General features: G+C 42.6%; 1 protein-coding gene across 1 annotated transcript in view; it reads right to left on the minus strand.

Annotated features, from left to right (window-relative positions):
- KCNQ5 (potassium voltage-gated channel subfamily Q member 5) overlaps positions 1-25,442 on the minus strand; it is a 610,069-nt gene that overhangs the window by 167,620 nt on the left and 417,007 nt on the right. The window lies entirely within an intron of this gene.

The following is a 25,442-nucleotide window of genomic DNA, read 5'->3' on the forward strand; positions in this document are numbered from 1 at the left end:
AGTCTGACCACCCCCACAGTGGGGTGAACCAAGAAGGGGAACATAACAAATAGGCTTCAGGCTAGGAGGGACACTTCCTAGAACACCCCAGGACCAGTGGAGAGACAGTCATAAAGGTGAGGACAGACCTGGAATTAAGCATGCTTTTCTTTTATTCTTTTATTTTGCTGGTTTTTTTTTTTAATCTTTCCTCTTCTTATTTAATCTTTTGTTTCCTTTTTGTTCTGTCTCTGTTATTGTTGTTTTGCCTACCTGTATAAGATAGGCATGGAAAGCAAGCCTGAGGAGAAAGCAATGGGACCAGTGGTTCCAGAGGAACTTGATGGGAGGAGAAGGTGGGGGAAAGGAGTGGTGAGTAAACAGTGCCACAGACAAGGGAAAAAGACAACAACTAAGGTGTTAAAAGCAACAATGAGGAGGACATAGAGATACAGTGGTGTGGGAGCAACAGCACTCTAGCTGAGAGGAATTACTAAGAGGCTGAAGAAGGGTGAGCATGATGGTGGGTAGGAGGAAGGCAAAAGGAAATAGAGGAATGATCTTGGAAGCAAAGCTATAGATAGAGGTATGAATATATGTACATATATTGTATATGATCCAATTGACAGACTAGACTCCACCTCTTGACTCTTAATCCCAGTAAGTCCCTAATGTACACCAGATTATGTAACTACCACAGCAGACATGGGACATCCCTTCACAGAAGGTTCCCAAGGAAGGGATGAGTCAAACAGAGTTCAGTATAGCACTTATGGAACACACAATATTCCTCTGGTTCCTTGAGGCTTCCTCACCCGCCACTATCATGATCCCAGTCCTGCCTTACACCTCGGGAAGACGAAACATGTACACTGGTACAGACAAGAGCTCACAAGACAGGGAATCCAGGTCAGATAACCCCCCTCAGGTAGAAGAATGAGAGTATCAATAATGGGAGGGTAGGGGGAAGGTCAGGGGAGGAGGGGAGAAAGGGGGAACTGATCACAATGGTAGATGCATAACCCTCCCACCCCCGGGGGGTGAACAACAGAAACATGGGTGAAGGGAGACAGTAGTTGGTGTAAGACATAAAAATGATAATAATTTATAATTTATCAAGGGGTCATGAGGGTGGAAAGGAGGGAGGGAAAAGAGGAGCTGATACCAAGGCCTCAAATAGAAAGTAAATGTTTAGAAAATGATGATGGCAACATATGTACAAATATGCTTGATAAAATTGATGTATGGATATTATAAGAACTGTAAGCGCTCCCAATAAAATGATTTTTAGAAACCAACCCTTTTAATGATGCAGAGACTTTTGCTAGTGATTGAAAACCCCTATATTTGTGTGGAGTTATCTTTTGTGGAGTTAATGACACTTCAAGTAAGCACTGGACTGCTAGCTGCAACATAGATGGTTCTAATCTACCAGCCACTCCTTGAGAGAAATACAAGGCTCTTGGCTCCCCTGAAGAAATATAGGCTCAAAAACCCTATGTAAGATTCACTAGGAGTCTAAATTGACTTGGCGGCAGGGAATTTTCTTTTTATATTTGCTATCCAGGCATTTGGCAGACCTATTTATGTTGGAAGATACAGACTCAGCTTAGGTTTCATGAAAGCTTAAAGAGGGCATGGAACTTCCTATGATGTGTTGAGAGGCAATTTTGATTGATCTAATATAGAAACTGATTCTTAGAAAGAAGGATGTATGCAAAACACCGGTCCTCTGCAATATTGGACGTTTATGTAGATAATAGAAACTCCGCACTCCTGGACGCCTGATGTCCCGGAGAACTCCATCCTTCTGTCTGCAGGAAAGTGACCAGCGGAGAGCGACTGCAAGCCCTCACACTCCATCCCTCTGTCTGCAGGAAAGTGACCAGCGGAGAGCGACTGCAAGCCCTCACACTCCATGCCTTTCTATTGAACAGGATGCTTGAGAGTGGTCCTCAGTGAGCCTTTCTTTCTCAAATTTTGCTTTGCTTTATTAGTTGTTTCCATTTGGTCATCTGTGTAACTTTTATCCATAGCTCTTTCAAAGGAATAATATTCCATACCAATTTTGTGTCCATACATCCAGGTTGAACAAAATTTCAGATGAAGACAGCTATCAGCAAATTCTTTGATGAGCTCAGTGCCAGAGGTGAGGATAATTTACGAGGCAAATCATTTTTCTGGGAAGGTGTATAGGGAATTCCTTAAGGGAACATTTTAATAGAATGACTCTAGACATTGAGGCTACTAAGGACATGCATGACACAAGGGAGAAAGATGTTAACCTTGGATTTGTTCGTGGAGTGGTGTGTCCATGACCGCGCTGCTGTTGTTGCTGGAGCCATGGGATTGGTTCCCAACTCACAGTGGCCCTGCGTGGAACAGAATGACACACCTCCCGTCTGACTCCACCATCACAATTGATCTGATGTCTGAGCCCGTTGGTGCCGCCACCGTGTCCATCCATTCCGTTGAGTGCCTGCCTCTTTTTCACTGTCTTCTACTTTACTAAGCATGATGTCCTTCTCCAGGGTCTGGTCTCTCCTAATAAGATGCCCAAAGTATGTGAGATGAAGTTTTACCACCCTTATTTCTAAGGAGTATACTCTAGCTGAATTTCTTCCAAGACAGACTTGTTTATTCTTAAGGCAGTTCGTGGTACTTTAAACATGCTTCATAACACCGTAATTCAAATGCAGACATTCTTCTGTGGTCGTCCTTATTCATTATCCAGCCTCTGCATATGTATGACGTGACTGAAAATACCATGGCTTGAGTCAAGTGAATCTTAGTCCTCATGGTAACATCTTTACTTTTTTAGCATGATCAGGCGGTTCTGTGCAGCCAAGCTGCCCAATGAAATGCACTGTTGGATTTTGCGACTGCTGCTTCTGTGAATGTTGATTGTGCTCTGATATTCGGTAAGAATATTTACTTTAATAACAAGTCGTTCATTAGCCCAGATTACGAAGGGTGAATGAAACAGTAAAAAAGATAATGAGAACCAAAGGCGACTAAAATGAGCAAATAATTACTTTGTTTTATACTTTGAGACTTGTGTCCCACCTTATAATTAATGTTGCGTTTGTATATATTTTAAATGAGTGAATATTTACTTTTGAAATCCAATACTGCTAGCATTTAAACATCGTCTGGAACAGATTGTCTAGATCCTCTCTTGATGGCACTAAGCCTATGCACGGATAAACCTATGCTAAAGTTTGTTTCAGGAGAGTATAACAAAACTTGGATCTACACACCATTTTACTTCTTTGGTAGTTCTCTGCAGCATCTCTTTTGGTTCAGTTACTGAAAACCTCTTTTGTTCTAGTCACGGGGGCTAGAGAGATGAACAAGACAACCAGAGAGCTACTCTTAGAGAATCTGTATTCTCTCTGTTGATTAAGACCAATAATTTAAAACAACAACGAATATGTATATATCATTATCAGATAGTTATGAGACAATCGGGTGGGGCTATATGATGGAGAATAACTTGACTTCTTTCATTTGGTTGGTTGGATTATTTAGTTTTCACCTTTTTGAGCACCTGTTATGTGCTAATCATTGTCATAGGAACCATGAAGGCTAATAGCACGTGGTGCCGACGTTTATGCAACGTTTAGTCGAGCAGAGATAATGCATATGTTTGGAGGTCAACAACAGTGATGATCACGGGACAGACCCTTTCCTCTGAACTGGGCTGGGTCTTAGAACGCAGAAAGAAGAAATCTAGCAATTGGACAGTCAAGAAAATGCACGAGGAAGTGGGGCTATGACTGGAGTCAGTAAAGGCAGCAAAGAGACATGATCAAAGTGTTCCAAGCAGAAGGAACATCATTTTTAAAGGCACAAGGCAGTGAACACAGGAAATCAGAATGGTCCACTATTAATGGCGGGGAGAGAGTGACTGAAGGTGTTGCATGCAGGTAGGGATGCCTGCACGTGTGAGCATCTTTCAGGGGAATAGTAGTCCTAGCACCATCGATAAGACCAGAAAGTGAGAAGCCATGTGTAGCAAGATTAGGAATTGGATTTTTAGTTCTGAGAGTGATTTGTTTAAATGTATGGTTTAAAACAGGAAAGGTAGAAAAATAAAATATTATAGATTTTACATACTGAGATTTCAAAGGACTTCAATAAAGTGGAAATATTTACTATTCTTACATCACATTATCTTACACTTTGAACAAAAGTATCTTCAATTTGATTTATTGTAACTGTGTCAAGTTTGTTTCAATCTCAGCAATACGAAACACATTCTTGAATCTAAATTAATAGATTTTCTTTCTTAAAGTTTAGGCAAATTAAAAAAATTGAACTTTGATAAATAGGCTTGTAAAACTTAAACATTTCTTAAGATATTTTGATAAAGGGAGAATAGGAAAGGATGATTGGATAAATAATGCTCCAAATCATATGGGGTGTAGGTTATTATCCTAAAGATAGCATCCAATTTTGTTGTTTGTATCCATCATGTCTTCTACTTGAAAAGCCCACTAGCTTCTGAATAGGCAGAAGCAGTAAATTCATACCTACTTTGTAAAATACTAGCTTCCCTACCATAATGCTTTGCACGCATTGCTGAAAAAACTTGGTTTTATGCAAAATTGCACACTAAAAAAAGAACAGGGATTATGGTGAATACAGAGTTAGGGAAAAGAACTCTATACCTCTGGAACTTTGTGAGCAGAGGTTTAGCAAAATCAATAAGCCTAATACATTGTTAACCCAGCTAGAAAGATATGTTAAATTATAATGAGAAAATGCTGTGGTAATATTGTTAATGGGGAGCAAATTGGCTCTGACTCCTGACTCCCTTAGATTTTAGGTCTGTAGAATGTTGCTTGGTCTTGTGCCATCTTCACAATCTTTGAGCAGTCATTGTGTACTTTGAGTGCCTGGCTCAACTACCAGCACTACATTGACAACCTCCATGGTTATCAGAAGTAGATTGACAGGCCTTTCTTCCTCAGCTGTCTGAGTCTGGGATTTCCACTGAAACCTGTTGATGAAATAGGGCAGAAGCCACGTCTGACTTTTTCTACTCAAGGGAGGAGGATTCAACTCCAAATCAGCCCACGTCTGTCTGTCACAAAGCCAAGATCAGGCATGTCAGTGGGGATGCTGCTCTGTACCCTCTTCAGACACCAGCTGTTGCTCCCACAGCACTCTACTTGTCTGCTGGGTCCCATCATTTGTTGTGGGGTTCCCAAAGAACTCACACACGCTTCCCGTGATTATCGGGTTCATTAGGGAAGCCAGCACAGAAACACTGGTGATGTAGTGGTTATACGTTGGGCTGCTAACCACAAGTTCAGCAGTTCGAAACCACCTGCCTCTCTGCAGGAGAAAGACGGGCCTTTCTACTCCTGTACAGAGTTATACTCCAAGAAACTCACAAGGGCGGTTCTCCCCTGCCTTATAGGGGCACTAGGAGTTGGCATTAATTTGATGGCAGTGAGTTTGTCGTTTTTAAACAGGTTGTAAAATGTTAAGGATAGAAATCTTTTGTCTATAATACTGTCTGAGCCATGCTGATAGGAATCTCTCTCTGAGCCTTAAAGGCTCTAGACCTCTGCCTCACTCAGGGGGCTGGTGTCTTAGTTCCATAATCTCCCGTTAACTTGTGAAGAAGTGGAATCTAGCCTGTTAATCAAGTTGCAGCTTGATGACTTCATTTGGAGGCACGAAGGAGATAGCTAACTGGAGGCCAGATATACTCTCTGCTTATCTCCCTGTGAGACATTCCTGTTGATGAGCCACATGAAGCCACACTGATGGAGCCAGAGCCCTGGAGCTGGAGGAACCATGTGGAGACCTCATTGGCGCTAAGATGCTTCCACCACCACTGGAGCCACAAGATTTTCCACCCACTGGCCCATGATCTTTCTGCCTTTGCATCATTGCATGTGTTGCGAGAGTCTGAAGAGGAACTTAGAGACTGGTATTGGGCATATGGGCGAATATCGGACTTGTTGAATTGATCTAGCCTGGGCTGGGATGTTTTCCCAATATACACTTGTTCTTTTGTATAAAGCTCTTTCTTATACACACCTGGACTGACACAGCTGGGAAGCATGCGCTGTTCCTCTGCTCTGTCTTATTGTCTCCTTGCTGCAGCCTTTGGTACCTCTGCCACTTCAGACAGGGACTTCACACATGCCCTCTGGTGACTCTCCTTGCTTGAAGTTCACGAGATTGCTCCCCACGCACTCCAATCCCCCTCCTTCTTCTAAAATGCCTTACGATTATACCCAGCAGAAGCGCAAACTGTACCAATCTCTTCTATGAGTGTTTCACACACCATCTTTGCATGGCCCATCCAGTCATTTGGTGGGAGTTACAGAGACATGAATAGAAGAGCCATAAGTAATCATGTTTCCTTCATCTCACTTGTCCACCCAGCATGACAGCAACATGAAAGTCACCACAATACCAAAAAAGACAAGTAATATTCATCTCCACTTAAACAAAGGGGAAGCTAGCTCGAGGGCTGGGGATGTAAGGAAGCAGGTAGGTTGCTGAATGACAGAGACAAGAACTCCACATCATATGTTACCAGTGGAGAGATACTTCATGCTATTTACAAAAGGAATAGCATGACTTGCTTTGTCATATCATTTCATTTGTGTCTCTTGCACCAGGACTGGGAGCGTTATAAGATCTTCCAAGATAGGGCAAGTGTCCAAATGAGGAGGCATACCATAGACATAGATAATACTGTACTCCATCAGCTAGGCCAACGTGCTATAGACGCCACTGTTCTTGTTGGGAACCAGTCATCTCTACCTTCCATATTCTACTGACATCATTATCCTCACAGTAACTGCACACAAGGTACTTTGTACCAAGGAAACCTGTGAAGTAGAAGGCAGTCCTGGTGACATAGTTATAATGAGTAGGACTGTGAGCCACAAGGTCAGTAGTTTGAAACTACCAGCTACTTCAAGAGAGAAAGACAGGGCTTTCTGCTCCCCTACAGAGTTAGTCCGAAAAACTCACAGGGGCAATTCTACCCTGTCCTATCGGGTCACGATGAGTCGGCATTGACTCGACGGCAGTGAGTCGTGTGTGTGTGTGCATGTGTGGGAGCAGAACAGACAATGTAAGCATAACATTCTCAAAATGACAACTGATTTGATCAGTAAAATAATTTCCAAGCAGCATCACAGATGGGAATCAAGATCATGTGAGTATCCCAATGTCTAACTATTGGGTAATGTGCGTAGCTCCTTGAGCCTCAGATCCCTGTTAGGTGCTTCGTGAATATGTGATGAGTGGATGAGTGGATGAATAAGCAGTTCAGAATTGAAAAAACAAAACAAAAACATCCCTCTGTGTGCAGAAGCGCTTGTGCTGTCCATGTCGGAGTTCTCCCTGGCCTGCCTGGCAGTCTCCCAGCATCCCTTGCATCTCTGACTTCCAGTCAGAGCTTTTGCCTCTGCTCTTCAAATGGACACACATTCCACCAGGCCTGGCTCCTGGAAACCGGAACATCCCATTCTCCCTCCCGGTGGCTGCAGGTCATGATCAGGACAGAGGAAGGAGCATGTTAGAGAGCAGCAGCTGGTCTGACCCATGGAGACAGAGAAACCTCCAGATTAATAAAAATAAAATCAACTTGAACAATTCTCCACTCATTCACTCGTTAAGTCAGAGGCAGGGTGCTCTCCTGACCCCTCCCATGGTCGTGCTCCCCTTCAACTTCTGAGGTTGGGTTTGAGACTGAGTTGCCCTTGCTTTCACTTGAATGGAAGCATAATGTTGGGGAGAGGTGGAGGAAGGAGCGAGAGCAGTGAGCCCTCCATCCTGCGTGGCGCCTTAGGTGCGATGCTCCTCACTTTCAAGCCCCCTGGGTGGTTCTGATGTTCAGTTTCTAGTTCTTGGGTAAATGTGCTCCGCAAAGCTGTCTCTGGAGGTCTTTCCAGATTTTCCCACCACGTTGAGATCTCGCAGCACTGAATCTGCCTCAATTAGTTTTCAGCAAGTCAAGGCTGGAGGGCCTGTATCCTTGACACAGTCTCTCTTCTGTTCTCCATTGTCCAGTAATGTTCTTGGAACTCATGGTGATTTATAGCCCTTGAGGAGGCCAGGGCTGCTGCATGTTCATTGAATACAGCCTGTAATGTTGTTTGTCAAGCTGCCATTTACAGCTTGGAAAAAATGTCTGCAATCTGTTTTGCAGAAGGATGATGTGTCCTCTCACCTTAATTACGACTCTTGATATATGCTGGCATGGGCACCTGCAGGGCCCAGCCCCCTGCTTCCAGTGCTTGTCTTCTGCACTGCCAAGCCAATAGTCAACCCGACAGCATGATTAGAATTAACTTATTCTTGACAATAGTGTTTGATAATCTTATTTTTAATTTGTATGAGAAAGTGATAGCTCAAGATAAATCTCTTATCTTATGTGGCTATGTCATAAAGTGAAAAAGTGATTTAGATGATGAATCAACCCATTTCTCTCTGTTCTCATAATTTACCATTAAACATGTTTTTGAGCCTGCTTATTTTTTTGAGATCTGGTCAGAAGTGGGGGTCAGTAACACACTTTAAACAGCCAGTTCTTCTAGGGCAGGGCGATGTCTCATTCATATTTGGAATGCCATTCCTCAGCAGGGAGGTTAGAAGGCAGGCATACTCAAAATATGTTGGTTAAGACTACAGTAAGTTAAGGGATTGAGGTTGGAGAAATTAGGAGAGAGGCTAGATAGGACTTGGGAAACGTCTTTGGGAAAGAAAAATCAGATCATCATAGGCCAGCTCTGACAGAGAAGTCAGATCAAATGGTGGGAAGTTCACTAGAGAGACAGCGAAAGGGTGGAGGACAAATGGGAACCACAGGTAATGCAAACAGCATATGGGAGCAGGTGGGAAGCCAGCCAGCTGTAGCTAAGTAGTAACAGAAGGAGCAGAACACCTCAGTCCTGTGGAGAAAGGCACACTCTCAGACTTTCTTTTTACAGAGTGGACCATTTTGAGTTAAATCTCCGACCGTGGCTGAGTCCATCCGGTGTTTAGACCATCAATGCTTGGCTCAGGACTCTCTCAGGGTTTCAGTGGGTAACTTCCACTGTGTCCTAAATTATTTAAAGGCTAGGATGTCCCTAAACATGGCTGCCAATCTGTTCTGCCTGAAATGTATGCCTGATGTTTTTCATTCTTGCTAAAAATTCCTTCCCATTTAGTTCAATAGAATAAGCAGTAAAAGATGCCCACCATTCACTCCCCATGTGAACACTGGATGCTGAGACAGGAAAACTGAAGAATTCACACTTGAATTTTAGCACTGGCAAAGGATATTGACATGCGATGGGTAGCCAGCAGGAGAAAAACAATCTGTGCTGGAAGAAGGCCAGTCAGACTGCCCTTAGAGCCGAGGATGGTTAGCCGTGGTCTCACTCGCTTTGGACATGCTATTAGGAGGTATAAATTCCCAGAGAGGGACATCATGCTGGGTAAAGCAGAGCATCAGCAAGATAGATCCAACAATCAGATGGACTGACACAATGGCTCCAACCATGGGCTCACCTGGCTAAGGTGAGGATGGCACAGCACCGGCCAATGTTTCAATTATGCAAGGCGTCACCTGGCTTGATGGCACCTAACAGCATCAACAGCCACCAGGCATCATGTAGCCAAAGATGAATAAGAGACCATCCCTAACATAAGGAACTTTGCAGCCTCGTCTCAGCATGCGACCCGTAGACTCTCTTATTTCTAAGTGCTTTGTTATAGTTCCCTATTTTCGTTAGAACAGACTCGAGAATTCTTGGCACAGTGCACAAAGCCCTGTCTGCTTTGATCTTTGGTTTTGCTTTTTACCTTCAGCTCCTTCCATTCTCCCACGCCAACCCCATGATGTCAGAGTGCCTTACACAGACGTGGTTCTTGCCTCTACATCCGTGCACCTACTCTTTTATATGTGGGTAATGCCTTTCTTCTGCGAAGTCCCTAGTCATTTATCCAGATGTCACCTCTACCAGCAGGCTTCTCTGAACCCTCTTCCCGTCCTCTGCAGCTGGGTGAGACATCTTTCTCTCAGGTTGCCACAGCCTCCTATGTGGATTTCTTTAATATCATGCCACATTCAAGACAGAAGCTATTCGTGTTCTGCCTCTTCAGTGAGATGGAGGGCTCCCAGACGGGCGAGACTAGCAACACTGTGGTCAGGGCCTTGTACTTAGTTGGTGTGAGACATCACGCTGTCCACGGCACATGCTGGTAAAGAAGTTGCTCAGCAGGGACTATAGTCACAGTGGCAGCAAGGTCAGGTCCTATGATTAGTTATTGACAATAGAACATGAGCAGAATTGTCTATACTCTGGGTCAAGGTCTTTCTTGTGGGCATGTCACTGTCATGCTGTCTCCCCCTCCCACCCACCCATTAGCTGTGTACAGCAAATGACAAGGCTTTAATGAAAATAGAGTCACCTCATGGGAGGATCCTGGGCCCTGAGTCACTGAATAACGGGACATGACCCATCCACCAGGATCATCTGCTTTGGACTGCTCTGTGAGACATGTATCTCTATTGTGCTCTGTCACTGAAATGTTAGTGTGGATTTGCTAGGGCCACCTTAAGTGGTGTCAGTTTGGAAGGAAAGAAAGGAACAAGGAAGGAGAAATGAATGAACTGATGCTGTGGTTATATAGATCTAGCTGCAAAGATCACATGGTTCTTTCTTACCATTTTTTAAAACAAAATTTTCCCTTTCTTATCATTATTAATGCTAGAAGCTTTTTACTTAATATAATCTCCTCTATCACGTTCATACCATTTCACACATGTATCCTTCCATTTTGCAAGAATCAGTAAATGTGTGGCGCACATGATCTTTTATATACGAATACTGGTAGGTGTTAAATGGCATCGATGACTCCTAATTCTTCATTACTATGGGATTTATTGTTGTTGTAAGTTGCCATCAGTTCCCCACCCAAACCCAGTCCTCAGCCAACTACTGACCATGCCAAACACAATGAATATGAATGCTGCCCGGTGTCAGCCCAAATTCAGGGATTGGTGGTCACTGGGCTTTGGTTTGGCTCCGATATCTTGCTTTGAAAGTGCCCAGTGAATGGTGACCCAAGGACAACATATATTTGTTGTCCTTTTTTTTCCTAATCAATTTATTGGAGGGTCTTACAGCTTATATATTTGCTGTTTTCATGCTCTGTTTGTTTTCCTCTGTCACGTGTCAGTCTAGCAGGCATGACTCTGCTTCTATAAATGACAAGTACATAGAGTTTTGCTACAACTTCATCGTTTATGTAAGTAGTGTCACTTAAGTTATGAATTTGTACAAGTCAGCAGTTCATGAACTGTAATCTAAAAAGATGTCCTAAACATGCATTATTACCTTTTCCTAACAGTGTTTTACATTCTATACCATTGGCTAAATTAATGATACTAATTTTCACTTATGCCCCCACGAGGATGATTTATAATGTACTCCAATAAAAAGATAAGGATGTCTTTAAAGCAAAGCAGGGTCATATCAACAACCAGTGGATGAGTGGATCTTGAGCTCTAATTTAACCACAGTCCTAATTTAAGAACAGCCAGTTCTTATGACATGGCCCTCCTCGGTACCCGCTCCCATGAAGAACTCACTGAAGACAGGGATGCTGTAGCAAAAGTGCGAGGAATAGAATGGAGGGTGCCTGGCTCTCAGAAAGAATATCACCTGGGGTCTTAAAGGCCTGTCTCAAGACAAGCAGCCATCTAAGTGGGGAGTCAGTTAAATCCACGTAGAAGAAGCACACTGGCTGCGGTGATCCAAGCACTGTGAATAATAAAATCCACGTGTGGAGCACTATGCATGGCAGCGGAAGCCCAGAATCCATTTGCAGGATCTCTAAGTGGATTAAGTCTCTGGCGGATCCACTCTGGACACAGTCCAGGGGTGTGAATAACTTTAATATTAGACAGAAAGCATTGTACAGTAGATTTTGGGAGATGGAGTTAGACTGAAATGTAACTTTATTATTAAATCTCCCATTTTAATAATAAAATTTTAAATTTTGTTCCCTTTTTCCCTGCTTTCTTTTCTGTTAGGTTTTTCTCTTTTTGTCATTGTTGTTTGGTCCTTCGCTCTGTGTGGGTTTTGAATGTTTTTCTGTATAGGGAACCCAGTTGTCTCCTGGGGATGTGGAGGGGTCATTGGGGCAGGTGGGGCCAACAACGATGGGGCCAGGAAAGAAGAAGATATTCTGAAGTGGCTGTGGCAATGACCACACAGCTGTTCTTCATCTGGTGAACGATTGAATGGATGGTATGTGAATTATGCTTCAATAAAATGATGAAAGAAAAACAAATGTTCCACAATTGTTTTCCATCTCCAAGACTCGTTGTAGATTGTGCTATTATGTCTCAGAAGGCTTTTACTGACTGGTTTTTAGTTGTATGTCCCTGACTTTTCTGCCTAGTCTTAGTCTGGACGCTGTGCTGAAGTCAGACCAGCACCAGAGAACACACAGCCTCAGACAGCCCGGCAGGTGCACTGGTCAAGAATCAAACCTGGAGTTCCTTCTCAGCAGGGGAGAATTCCACCACGGAAAGAGGACCGCATTCTATCATGAATATTGATATAGCATCTAAGGGCAAGTCCCAACTCTTGTTCTAGTCGTGTTACCTCTATGTGATACTATACAATTTTTAGAACTGATGGGCAGGTAAAATGTTGGTTATCGTCCATCAGGTATTTATTGGTAATTTGCCAATTGTATCCCACTGGACTAAATGCTGTCTCTGCAGTAACACTGGATTCTCTTCTCAAGATGCTGACAGTCCAAATAGCGCCGTGTTTTCCTCCTTGGTGCCTAGCTCATTTTCCTTCCTGGCCGTCTTGCCCTCCTCCTTGGCTCAGCATATGTGCTGCTGCCCAGGGATTTTGTCTTTGATGGTCCATCAGCCTAGGATGGTCTTTCAGGCTGCTCAGTGAATTCTTTAATCTGCCTCTTCTAGCCAGAGTCTTTCCACCAAATTACCTTTACCTGCATGGGTCTGATAAGGAGAAGGGGAAAGATACTGATAGGATTCACCTGTGAGCAATTGTGAACAGGATTCCTGGCAATGCCATCCTGCTGTGTATAATACGAGCCCTCTGAGAAGCAGGAGACGTGATCTCATCACCAGGAAAGTCCAGGACTCGAGAGTAATCTCTGTACCCAAGATCCCTGTGCAGTAAACCTCCTGGATCCAGAAGATACCCATGACATCAGTGGAGCCTGATAAGGTGACCAGACATCCCGCTTTAGGCGGGACAGTCCCGATTTTGAACAATTTGTCCCGTGGAGTTTTAAACAAGTCCCTATTTTTGGAAAGAATGCACGACAAGCTAGGGAACGGCGGGAGAACGGGAAGGGAATATACATACTACATAACGCCATTCAAACAGCTGCCGATTTGTGGAAAATATTGTTATTAAAATATATTCTTATTTATATATATATACACCGTGCGCGTTGAAATGCTTAAAGAATTTTGTGAAACTGCAGAAGTCGAATATCAGAAAATACTTGGATACAATAAAACGCGCTGGTTAGCTCTTTTGCCAGCTGTCGAAAGAATTTTGAAACTATACGATCCTTTGAAATCCTACTTTCTATCACAGGATAAATGTCCTAGAATTTTAGAAGAGTTTTTTGAAAAAGAATCTTCAAAAATTTGGCTAGAGTTTGTACACAAGCAAGCAGCTCTTTTTCAAAATGCTATAAAACTTATTGAAGGTGACAAAATGTTGGTAATTGAAATAGCAAATAAAGTTAATAATTTAAAATTTCAGTGTCAAGAGCAGTTAGAAAATAATTTTCTTCTGTTAACTATTCATAATAGTGTAAGCCAGCTAGAAGAACAAGGTGCAATAAATCGTGCAGAGATCATGAATCGCGTTAAAAAGTTCTATAGTAACTGCATAGATTATTTAGAAGAGTGGATGGTACATTACAATGATATTGAACATTTTCATTGGGTTACATTAAAACAAGAACTTAAATGGAATGATGTGCAAAAATCATTCGATCATATTACTCAAAATTTCCCATATAGTAATATTTCCAAAAAAGGTCTTTTTAATGAGGTATCATTCTTAAAAATATATATTGATAAGGAAAAGGTTAAATCTTGGGCATCAGCAAAAATCACAATAGAGAACAAATGGTTAGAAATATTTCATCATTTTGAAACAAACCATGCTCCATACAAGAATGCACCAAAAATTGTGGAATCCAGGAACCAATGCTGCGACTGGATGCATTTTTTCTACGGTAAATAAAGTGTGGCCATCAGAAAAATCACAATTAAGTGTTGACACTTTGAAAGCCATTTTATGTGTGAAATATAATTTAACACATTCTTGTGAAAAATTTCATGACCTTTTAAACGATAGCAATCTACTAAAAATGTCACTCAAATGAGAAATATGCCAAAGAAGAAAATAATACTATACATAATTTTTAATGTATTGTATTTGTAAATTATATTTATGTTGAAATTAAAATATATATGTTACAATACTATTTTTGCGTTCTATGAAAATTTTTGTTGCTCCATATAGACTACATTTTTAATCAAGAATGCCCCTCCCCCGCCCCTGTCAATGGTGTCCCGCTTTACCAATGTTAATAGCTGGTCACCTTAGTGGGGCAGCAAGAGAACCAAGAGCCAGCGCATGGGACAGTGATGGCCTTCCCAGCCCCCAGAGCAATTGAAGCTGGGTGCTTTTGTGCAAGAGGCTGGCTTGTGGACTGGGGTATCTCTGGGCACTTACTTTGGGAAGTTGGGCTTACTGACCCGGGGAAGTGGAGCTGAGCGGCTTTGAGATGAAGCTTGCTGGAGTGGGGTACCTCTGGCTACAAAATTCAGGGAGCCGAGTTTGCTGCACCCTGGAGCTTGAGCTGAGTACCTTCAGATGGACGCTTACAGTGGAGTGGGACACCTCTTTGGCCAGCTGTTAGCAGCACTGAGAGCACTTTGTAACATGTCCTGACAACAAGTGAGCATGTCTCAATGGCATGAAGTTCCTCAATCAACCCTTTAATCATGAATGTTGTCTGTGAGTTCTGTATCGCCATTGAAATGGATATTAGGATCTAGAAATCACCCTCGTGACCACAACCCGGTTCCAGCTCTTCCCCGTAACCACCATCAGGCGTGTTACCGCAAGTCCTGTAAGTGTCTGCTCAAGCACCACCCTTTTGAGTGGATTTCTCTAAACATCCTTTCTAAACACTTGATTGCATTCTGTGCCTGCTTTGGTGGTGTAGTGGTTATGCATGGGGTTGCTAACCTCAAGATCGGGAGTTCAAAACATCAGAGCCACTGCCGGAGAAAAAGAAAGCTTTTTACTACCGTAAAAGTGCAGTCTCGGGACCTCCCAAGGGCAGTTCTACCCTCTCCCCTAGGGTCACTATGAGTCAGTATCGACGTGACGGCAGTAAGGTTGATTTTGGTTATTCCTGCTTTACTTCTGTTCACAGCACTGATACGTACTTGCTTTTTGGGGATGGCTATTGCCCAACACAATGAGAGGACAGAGATTTTGCTGATTTTGTTCAATGGTGTGGCCTTAATCCTTAAAAGAACACCTCGCCTCTGTTGGTATGTCTGTACTAATATTAGAGAACAGCTGGCTGGAGGAGGGCCGACAATGCTACGTAAACAGCGCTGGGGGAAGTTAGAGGGCAGAGGTAGCTTGCCCAAGGAAGGGCAAGTTAGGGTCCAGGCATCCAATGTTAGTGGTCGTTTAAACATGGAAAAGCAGTGAGAGAAGGGTTTCTCTCCATCATTGCCAACACCCTTGCTAGCCGTCCTGCAATATTCCCACACCACCCTTTGTTGCTCTTCCTCGCTAGGGTGGACTATCTTTGTAGCGCGGGAAGGAATACACAGATCTGACCCACATCAACTTAATTGAATGTCGCTCCTTGAGCCCTGAGGATGTGCACTGAGCAGCTCAGCTATCTCAGGAGGAACAATAATCCCATCTGTTCAGAGAGAGCCTGTGCTGTGCACTGGGCTGCGGATTAGAAGTGCGGAACGCCCTTTCCTTCCTTCATCGTCGATAGGATTGTGGGTTGTGTGTTTTTTCCTTTTTCTTTCAGGCCCGACTTTTTTATCTTTAGCTGGAACAAGTCTTTCTTCTGAAATCTCAAATACGTTGCGCAGGGAAAACTCACTCTATCATTATCCCTCTGTTAAGATTCAGTGTAGGTGTTAAACTACATTTGCCTTTTCTTTTTCGTCGTCAGCAGATAGATGAGGGTCATTAGTCTCCATGAATCATTTTAAAGTTAATTTGCATTTTCCTGGATGCAAGAGGAGCAAAGGCAAATAGCTGCCATTTTCGATGTCGGCTGGGATATTCTGAGCATCCTGCAGTAAGTGGCAAGGGATGTGGTCCACCTAAAGGAGCATCACTACTTCTCAGGTCCGATTGCTGCCTACCTCATCCTCTGTCGCTTCAGGAGACACACATGATTTCAAAGCCTCCCACGGAATCTCCTCCGGAAGCTCTGCTATCCTCTCTTACAGCGGTCAATGTCAGAAGCTTGCGAAGGCAAAAGACGCGATATAATCTCCTTCTACAGCCATAGGCACCAATCTTTCGACTTTGCCAGCACTGGTGAAGGCTGCCAGCCCTCTTCCTCTCCTTAGAATACTGTGGATGGAAATGGTGGCAACGTCCTTTCTACGTCTCTGGCACCACGTGAGAGGCTGGCGTTTAGACAGCAGTTTAAGAAAAGAGCATGCACACCCACGGTGAAAAAGCAAGAAAGCAAACATGTAGCGGATTAATTATGTGGTTGCCATTAGCTTTTCAAGGGGTTTCTTCACTGTATAAAGGGACTCACTACAGATTTTCTTAAAATAGTAAGCTCCACTAGTGCATGTAAGATATAATTAGATCTGGCTAGATTAGATTTGTACACATTTCAGGAACTCATTCATTGTGCAAGGAAAAAGCATGTGCACGTTACATGCAGCATGAGCAGCACATACGAGTACGCTCCTTCTAGAAGCGGCCCCCAAACGAGATGGTTGGGAAAACCCGAATACTGGGTCACATGTTTGAGTACTCATCCAACATGCTCAGCACAATCTAGTTGTGGCTTGGAAGCATTCTAACATAGCAGGAAGGCAGATAAACACGTATTCTGAGACACTGTCTTATGTTGCTAACATCAATAATGCCCCTTGACTGATGGTGGGTAATGGGGAAGCCCCACCTTTCAAATGGGCAACTTCAGAAATGACTGACTTCAAAGAAAATTTTACATAGACTCTAGGTAACTTTCAGTAAGTTGAGTGATTTTATTGCTTTTGATGTAACAGACAATGTATATTTAAAGGCTTCGAGTGAATAGATTCAACTTGATCTGGAAGGCAAGAAATTATTCAAAGGAGAGGAAGTGGAATTCAAGCAGTGCTGCTCTCAGGATGGCAGTATCTGAAGTGCTAGCGGGTGAAACTCCTGAAGCAAGCCCAACGGAAAGTTTCCACCGCAGCTTCATAGGGAAATAAGAGCATTTAATGGTTCAATGTTCACTTGAACAGGCGAGTCGAGTCTGAAAGGCGGTCAAGCTGCCTTCCTGGTGCCCCCATGTGTGAGAGAGCAGAACCGTGCTTCACGGGCGTTGCAGGAGTCAGCTGCCATGGGCTGTCTTCTGAGGTGCTTCTGGGGGGACTTGACGCTTTGAATTTTTTAAAACTGTGTTACTGGCACATAATCCACATTCCATACAATTAAAAAGTTCAGTCATATCAAGGAGAGTTATATAATTATTACCACAATCAATCTCTGAAGACACCTCCTCCCCCGTTACAATTTTGATTAGCAGATGAGTGGGCTGCCCATGCATGTGCTAAGGGGTAGTTGCAGTGCGGCACTAGAGAAGACGATAGACAGCAGCAGGGACCGCTAAGGGCAAACCCGTCTGTCTTGGAAGAACCCTGACCAGAGTGCTCCTTGAAGGCACCGATGGCGAGACTGTGTCTTACACGCTTTGGCCATGTTGTCAGGAGGGAATAGTCCTTGCAGACGGACATCATGTCTCATAAAGTAGAGGGGCAGCAAAGGAGGGGAAGGTCTTCAGGGAGATGGACTGACACCATGGCTTCCATCGTGAGGGTGGTGCACGACTGGGCAGTGTTTTGTTCTTTTGCGCATAAGGTTGCTGTGGGAAGAAACTCACTCGATGACACCTAACAACAATAACAAATGAATGTGTTAACTACTCAAGGACTCCAATGTGATTTCACACTTGATGATGTGTCGTGTGGCTTAGGTGTTTAAGTGCTTACAATGGATCTGCACCAAATAGTATTTTGATTCTTGATACCAAGAAGTCTATGCTCTGAATGGATTTCATCCATTTGTGAGAATTTTCTAATTGGACTCTTTATAAGAAAAGAAAGAAAGTGATCCTAATCAAAAGAAGTATAAGCATTAATCAGAAAGTTTGGAATCAAAAAGCAGCCTTTGACATTGGTTCTTCATCAGGTGATGGCAGATGCACTTTGGTAAAGTAGTTATTTTTAAATAAGAAGTAATCAACATCAGGTAGCTAGATGCACTGGTGGCTATTCAGGCTCTTGATTTAGAAAAGCTCAGTTGGAATGTGGGACCTGTCTGATAATTGCATTAATTGTTCAGCTCATTTAATCATTTAGTGAAGTCAGAGGAGTGGAGAGATAGTTCTTGCAAATTATAGACATATAATTTATATATAATAATTATATATACTCATATACATATAAATGATATATTTATATAAAATTTAATATGCATATAAATTATATATATAATTGATACTTAAAAATGCTAGGTCCATTTCAGTTTTGGGGAATTTACAAGACATAGGAAAGAGTAGCTTCAGCTTTTAACTGTCCATGGCATTTAGCTATACAGTTTCATATCGTGTTCTTCAGTTCATATGTTTTATCCCAAAAATGAGGACAAAGCAAGCAAATCTGTGGGACCTGGGCTTGTCTCTTCTCAGTGCTCCAGCATCAGCAGATCAAAGATTAGATAGGAGCTGATCAAGCCATGAGCATTGCTATCAGATACATGTGCCATCAAACTGTGACATAAAATCCTGTTACAGTTGTTGTTGTTAGGTTCTGACCAATAGCAACCTTATGCACATCCGAACAAAACACTGCCCAGTCCTGGGCCATCCTCACAGTAGTTCCTGTGCTTGAGCCCGTTGTTGCAGCCATGTGTCAGTCCATCTCCTTGAGGGCCTTCCTCTCTCCCCTGCCCTTCCCCTCAACCAACACGATGGCCTTCTCCAGGGAGCAGTCTCTTCTGACCGAGCGTCCACAGCATGGAAGGCAAAGTCTGTTTCAGCAGTCACCAGCAATAGAGAGTCTTCTAGGTGGTGCTTTGTTCTGTTGTTCATAGGGTCACTATGAGTCAAACCCAACTCGTTGGCTTCTGACAACACTGACTATGGACATAAGCTGCATGCGACATGCGTGTCATTGAGTCATAGTTCACTAGATGAACATGCTTGTGTAGAAAGCTGCCATGATTAACAGAGTTTGATTGTTGTGTGAAAATAGTTGACAGTTTCTACTAGAAAAGAATGATTTTTCTCAAGGCAGCATTTTCAATCATTCCATTGGAAGCACTCCCTTGTCTATGTCAGGAACTTGGAAGACAGTCACCTGGCCAACTGACTGGAAGAGATCCATACTTGTACCTATTCCCAAGGAAAATGACCAAATATGGAAATTATCAAACAATATAATTAATTTCACATGCAAGTAGATTTTCTTCTGAAGATAATATAAAAAATGGGTAGAGAAGTAGAGGGAGAGCCCAGAAATTCTAGCTGGGTTCAGAAGAGAACATGGTACAAGGAATAGGAGTGCTCATCTCAGAGAGTTTGGGCTGAAAGTAGAGACTACTGGAATGTTTACTTGTGTCTTATTCATTAAGTATGCAAAGGCATTTCACTGTGTGGATCACAAGCTGTAGATCACAGTGAGAAGAATGGGAATTCCCGAACACTCAATTCTGCTCACGTGGAATGTACCAAGAGGCAATTGTTCGAATAGAACAAAGGAATACTGCATGGTTTAAAAGCAGGAAAGTGTGTGTCAGGGCTTTATCCTTCACCATACGTATGTAGTCTGTAGGCTGTGGAGATAATATGAGAAACTAGACTATCTGTAGAAGAATGCAGGATCAGGATTCGAGGAAATCTTACTAACAACCCGAGATATGCAGATGACACAACCTTGCTTGTTGTGAGACAAGAGGACTTGAAGCATCAAGGATTGAAGTATGGATTGCAGGTCAATGTAAATTAAACAACAACAACAACACCAACAAACGTCACCACTGGATGAATAGACAACATCATGATACATGGAGAAAAGATTGAATTTGTTAAAGGTTTGACCTTGTTTAGATCCACAATAAATGCTCATGGAAGCAGCAGTCAGGAAATCAAATGACACATTGCCCTGGATAAATCTGCTGCTCAAGACCTCTTTAAAGTGCTAAAGAGCAAGGATGTCACTTGTTAAGTGTACCTTACCCAAGCCATAGTATTTTCAATCACCTCAAATGCACGTGAGTAAGGAAGCAAGCAGAAGAATGAGCACATTTGAAATATGGTGCTGGGGAAGAACACGGGAAGGACCATGCCCTGCCAGGAGAACCAATCCATCGGACTCTGGAGAAGTACAGCCGGGATTCTCCTGAGAAGTGAGCTCGGCAGGATTTCCTCACACAGACTTTGGCTGTGTTATGAGGGGAGTCCAGGCTCTGGAAAGGGAGATCGCACTTCGTACAGTAGATGGACAGTGAGGAGAAGGAGGAGGGCTTGACCAGACGGGCTGACACTGTGACTGCAGCAATGGGCTCACACCTAACAACAATTGTGAGGTGGACACAGGACTGAGCAAGGTTTCATTCTGTTGTTAATCGGGTCACTATGAGTTGGCACTAACTCGACGGCACGTAACAATGGTCTATATTTGTGTCCCATTCAGTTGCCACTAGGTCGCCATTGTATATGGAAGAACCAGTGATTACCACAGCAGCTCTGTTAGCCTTTTCTGGGTTAGACCTGGTTCTAGGCTCTTGGAGTTACTTAGTTCTCATAATAATCTTAAGAAATAGAGCATATAATGACATATCAAATTTTAACAGATGAGAACACTAAAGTATATGGAAGTTCAGTGATTTTTTTGAAGCCACACAATTAGAAAGCAATAAAAGTGGACTTTGAGTGGTGGCTAAAGAACTTATATTCTAAAGTGTACACTCTACTGCCTCTATGGTTGGCAATAAGAGAATGTGGCAGGTGGCCTGAAAGCACGGTAACAGAGCTGAAAAGAACAAGTAGACAAATGAACACAGTTATCCACTTGGCTTGCAACCTAACCAAGTTCATGAAGTGATTAGTTAAAGAGCAGCATCGGGTGTAGGTGGGAATGTTGGGAGCACCTCCTGTGGAATGCAGGATGGTGAGCTGTAGACTGATGGGGCTTCAGGAAGCAAAACAAAGTTCAAAGCAATGCCATTCATCTAAGATGCTTTCAGCTTTGAGGAAGCAGCTTGATGGGTAAGAGTGTCAAAGAGGGTTCTGGGAAGTCTGTCTGGGACATGCCTTTGCTGGTAGTGTGGGTGCCTCATACTTGTACAGGTATAGAGTTAGGATATGGGTAAAGGTCTGAATCTAATTTAAAATGCAACAAAATAATGGAAAAATTATGAAAAAATTATGGTTTATACACATTTCTTTCAAAGTTAGTCTACTGATTTTTATTTGTAGGTAAAGTGTACAAGGTAAAAGTTGTATTTTCTGAGAATATTCCTATTTGGATAGTAACCCTTAAGATATGCTCCATCCTGGGAGCTAAAAGCACTGGTAGGCAGAATTGTGTTCCACAAATTCTGAATTAGTAGTTCGGAGAATAGACACGCTTTGAAATCAGATTAACTGATTCAAACATAAATGTTAAAAGATAACAAATCAGAGATCCTCTACATCGTCAAGTATGCCAACCTCTCTCAAAGCTTTCCCTAATATTCTACGTAAGATTTGACATTTATGAGCTATGAACCCAACAGAACCCTGGTGGTACTGGGTTATGCACTGGGCTGCTAACCACAAGGTCAGTGGTTAGAAAACACCAGCTGCTCCACAGCAGAAAGATGAGGCTTTCTACTCTTGTAAAGAGTGATAGTTTCAGAAACCCACAGGGGCAGTCTACCCTGCCCTACCCATGAGGTCACTATGAGCCATAATTGACTCAATGGCAGTGAGTAAGATGTTGACCCAAGAGCTCTGGTAGCACAGTGAGTAAAATGCTTGACTGTGAACCAGGAGGTCGGTGGTTTGAACTAAAGAGCTGGTCCTCAAGAGTAAGATATGATAGTCTGCTTCCACACGAATTTGCAGCTTCATGAGGGAGTGGGGAGCGGGGAAGGAGGGAGGGAAAAAATGAGAAGCTGATGCCAAGGGCTTAAGTGGAGAGCAAATGTTTTGAGAATGATGAGGGCAATGAAGGTACAGATGTGCTTCACACAATTGAAGTATGTATGGATTGTGATAAGAGTCGTATGAGCCCCTAATAAAACGATTAAAAAAAAAAAGAGTTTGCAGCTTGGGGAATTCTATGAGGCAGCTCTACTCTGCCCTGTAAGGCACTGTCAGTAAAGATCAACTCAATGGCTGTGGGTTTGGTTTTTTTAGTTAATAGTAGCACATTAAGAAAAATGATTAAACTATAGATGCCTTTCTAAGTAGTTACTATAATTCCAACTGATTACTACATAATATTACAATTTATTTCAAAGTACATATTCTTAGTCCAACTAAAGAAAAAACTGGAAAAAACTATGCCTATATGAGATTTATTTTTGATCTTAATAAAACAGTTTTTGGAGAAAATATTGGTTAAGAAGAATAATATCAGCAAATCTTATGCTTTTAACATACTATTCATATTTCTAGGCAGACTTTAAGAGCATGTTTTGGTTTAATACACATATTTTGACAATTTATCACTATTGTAAAAAAAGATGAACAAACTTTCTTCTTTATGGAAAAGCCATGTAGCAACAATTTTTTGAGAATTTCTATCCACAACCCTTCCTGCGTGACTTAAAACAGCTCTCATTTACAGAGAGGACCTTGTTTCTATTTTGCTAAATCTACATTTCTATATTTATATTGACTAAACTGTACTCTAAGTAATACACTCTGATCAATTACTCACTGTTTAAGAGGTTTTAAAACTCAGGATACTAATTAGCTTGCTATTTGTTATTACATGGGATTCTCTAGACAACTTAGAAACTTATTAGCAATGACTGAATTTATATTATGCAGAGATGAGGATGTAAATTAACTTTAGCGGCTCATACAACTCTTATCACAATCCATACATACATCATTTGTGTCAAGCACATTTATACATATGTTGCCATCATCATTCTCAAAACACCTGCTTTCTACTTGAGCCCTTGGTATCAGCTCCTCATCCCCCCCCTCTCTTTCCACCTCCCCCTTTCACCTGAACCCTTGATAATTTAGAAACTATTATTATTTTTTCATATCTTACACCATCCGATGGCTACCCTCACCTATTTCTCCGCTGTCTGTCCCCCAGGGAGGAGGTTATATGTAGACCTTGTAATCTATTTCCCTCTGTCTCCCTCTCTTTCCCTCCACCCTCCCAATATTGCCACTCTCACCGCTAGTCCTGAGGGGTTCATCTGTCCTGGATTCCCTGTAAATTAACTTTTTGAATTTTTTACCTGGCTACGATTCCTGATGATTGACTCCTAATTATTGGATTCCTAATGATCGATGCACCCAACTCATTGCCATTGAGTTGATTCTGACTCATAGCAAGCCCAGGAGGTGTAGTGATTAGGTGTTGGGCCGCTAACCCCAAAGTCAACAGGTCAAAACCACTAGCCCCTCCTCCAGAGAGAGAGAAAGAGAGAGAGAAAGAGAGAGAGACACGCCTTTCTATTCCCGTAAGGAGTTATCATCCAACAACAACAACAACAACAAGAAGGTACAGTCTCAAAAACTCAGTGGAAGTTCTACTTCTCTTGCAGGGTCACGATGAGTCAGAGTTGACTCAATGGCGGTGAGTTTGGTTAGGAACGATTGGTTTACTCATAACTTATGCCAAAGGTCCTCGAGCAGGTCTTCAGCTCACTCATCCGAAACTTATATTTATGCTTTCAATGTAAACTTTTTCATTGTGATTGTGTATGGGCACCTCAAATCCTGCTCGGCCTTAGCCTTTGGGGTCAGATTTTACGTTGCTGCTCAAAGGGATTCCTTATGAGAGGAGTACAGTTCTTGGGCCCTTTGGTCTGTCTGGTACCTGTTTTGGGGTTTGAAGCAGTAAACTTTAAAATTAGCAAAATACCGCTGAACACAATTTGATGGAAATAAATCCAGGTTTAAAATTGGCTTCTACCTTTCAAGGCATGTCTTGGTAACCTCAAGTATCAACTCAAGTGCAAACGAGCCACCTGAAAGCCTCCGCAAGCATTGCCCTCCTCTGAGATCATAAGAGTTTATATGAGTTAACACCCTTCAGCTCCCACCTTCTACCTAAGACTCATTTTTATTTAAATTAAATGTTTATCCGCACGTGTAACCATTTATTAGACTCACTTACCATCTACTCCTTCACTTCCTTCCAGTCTGCCAACATTTGCTGAGGGATTGAGTTGTTCCCATTCACAGTTCATCCATACATTCCCCAAACCTGAAAGTCGGTTATTTTTGGACTAAATGAAGGGGTCAATAATGGATGTTAGTGAGCCAAACTTTTAATCAGATGTGATTTGAGTATACAGTGTTATGGTTTAGTTGTAATAGAAAAGCATAAGGGCTTAAAAGGTCTAAAGTCTCTTGGGGTCTTTTTCCATTTTAAAATGAATTGAGCAATTCTGTTGGGTTGAGGCTTGACAACATCATGGAAACCGAAGAAGCAGAGGATTTTCTCCCCAGGTGACTGCGTTAGCAACGGAACTTACGCTGCGGCTTAGGGTTGAAAAGAGCATTAAAGGCGCCTTCTGTTTTCCCTCCAGGGGCCATGGTCCCACAGCTCTCGGCCAGTTATCCTCAGCTCCTACCAAACTGCAGTTATTGGAAAATCTTCCTTACCCTGTAACCTCTACAATATAATGAGAGACCGTATGGATACTGAAAAAATGGCAGCGGGGGCCACGTCAGACCTCTGGCAACAGAACGGAGCAGGAGAACCCAACTGCACATCTGCACAAGGATGAGGTCACACATGCGTTCATCCTGCCACTTCCTTTGCCCTGTTCTGACGCCTATCATCGCTCCCCCAACACCCCACTTCTCTGCTGGCTTGGAGAATCTGTTGCAATGGTCACGCAGAATTCATAACAAAATTACTCACAATCGTGGTAGTTCATTAGGGAAGTTAACAGGTTACC

This window comes from Tenrec ecaudatus, chromosome 7, assembly GCF_050624435.1.
Source record: "Tenrec ecaudatus isolate mTenEca1 chromosome 7, mTenEca1.hap1, whole genome shotgun sequence".
Classification (NCBI taxonomy): Eukaryota; Metazoa; Chordata; class Mammalia; order Afrosoricida; family Tenrecidae; genus Tenrec; species Tenrec ecaudatus.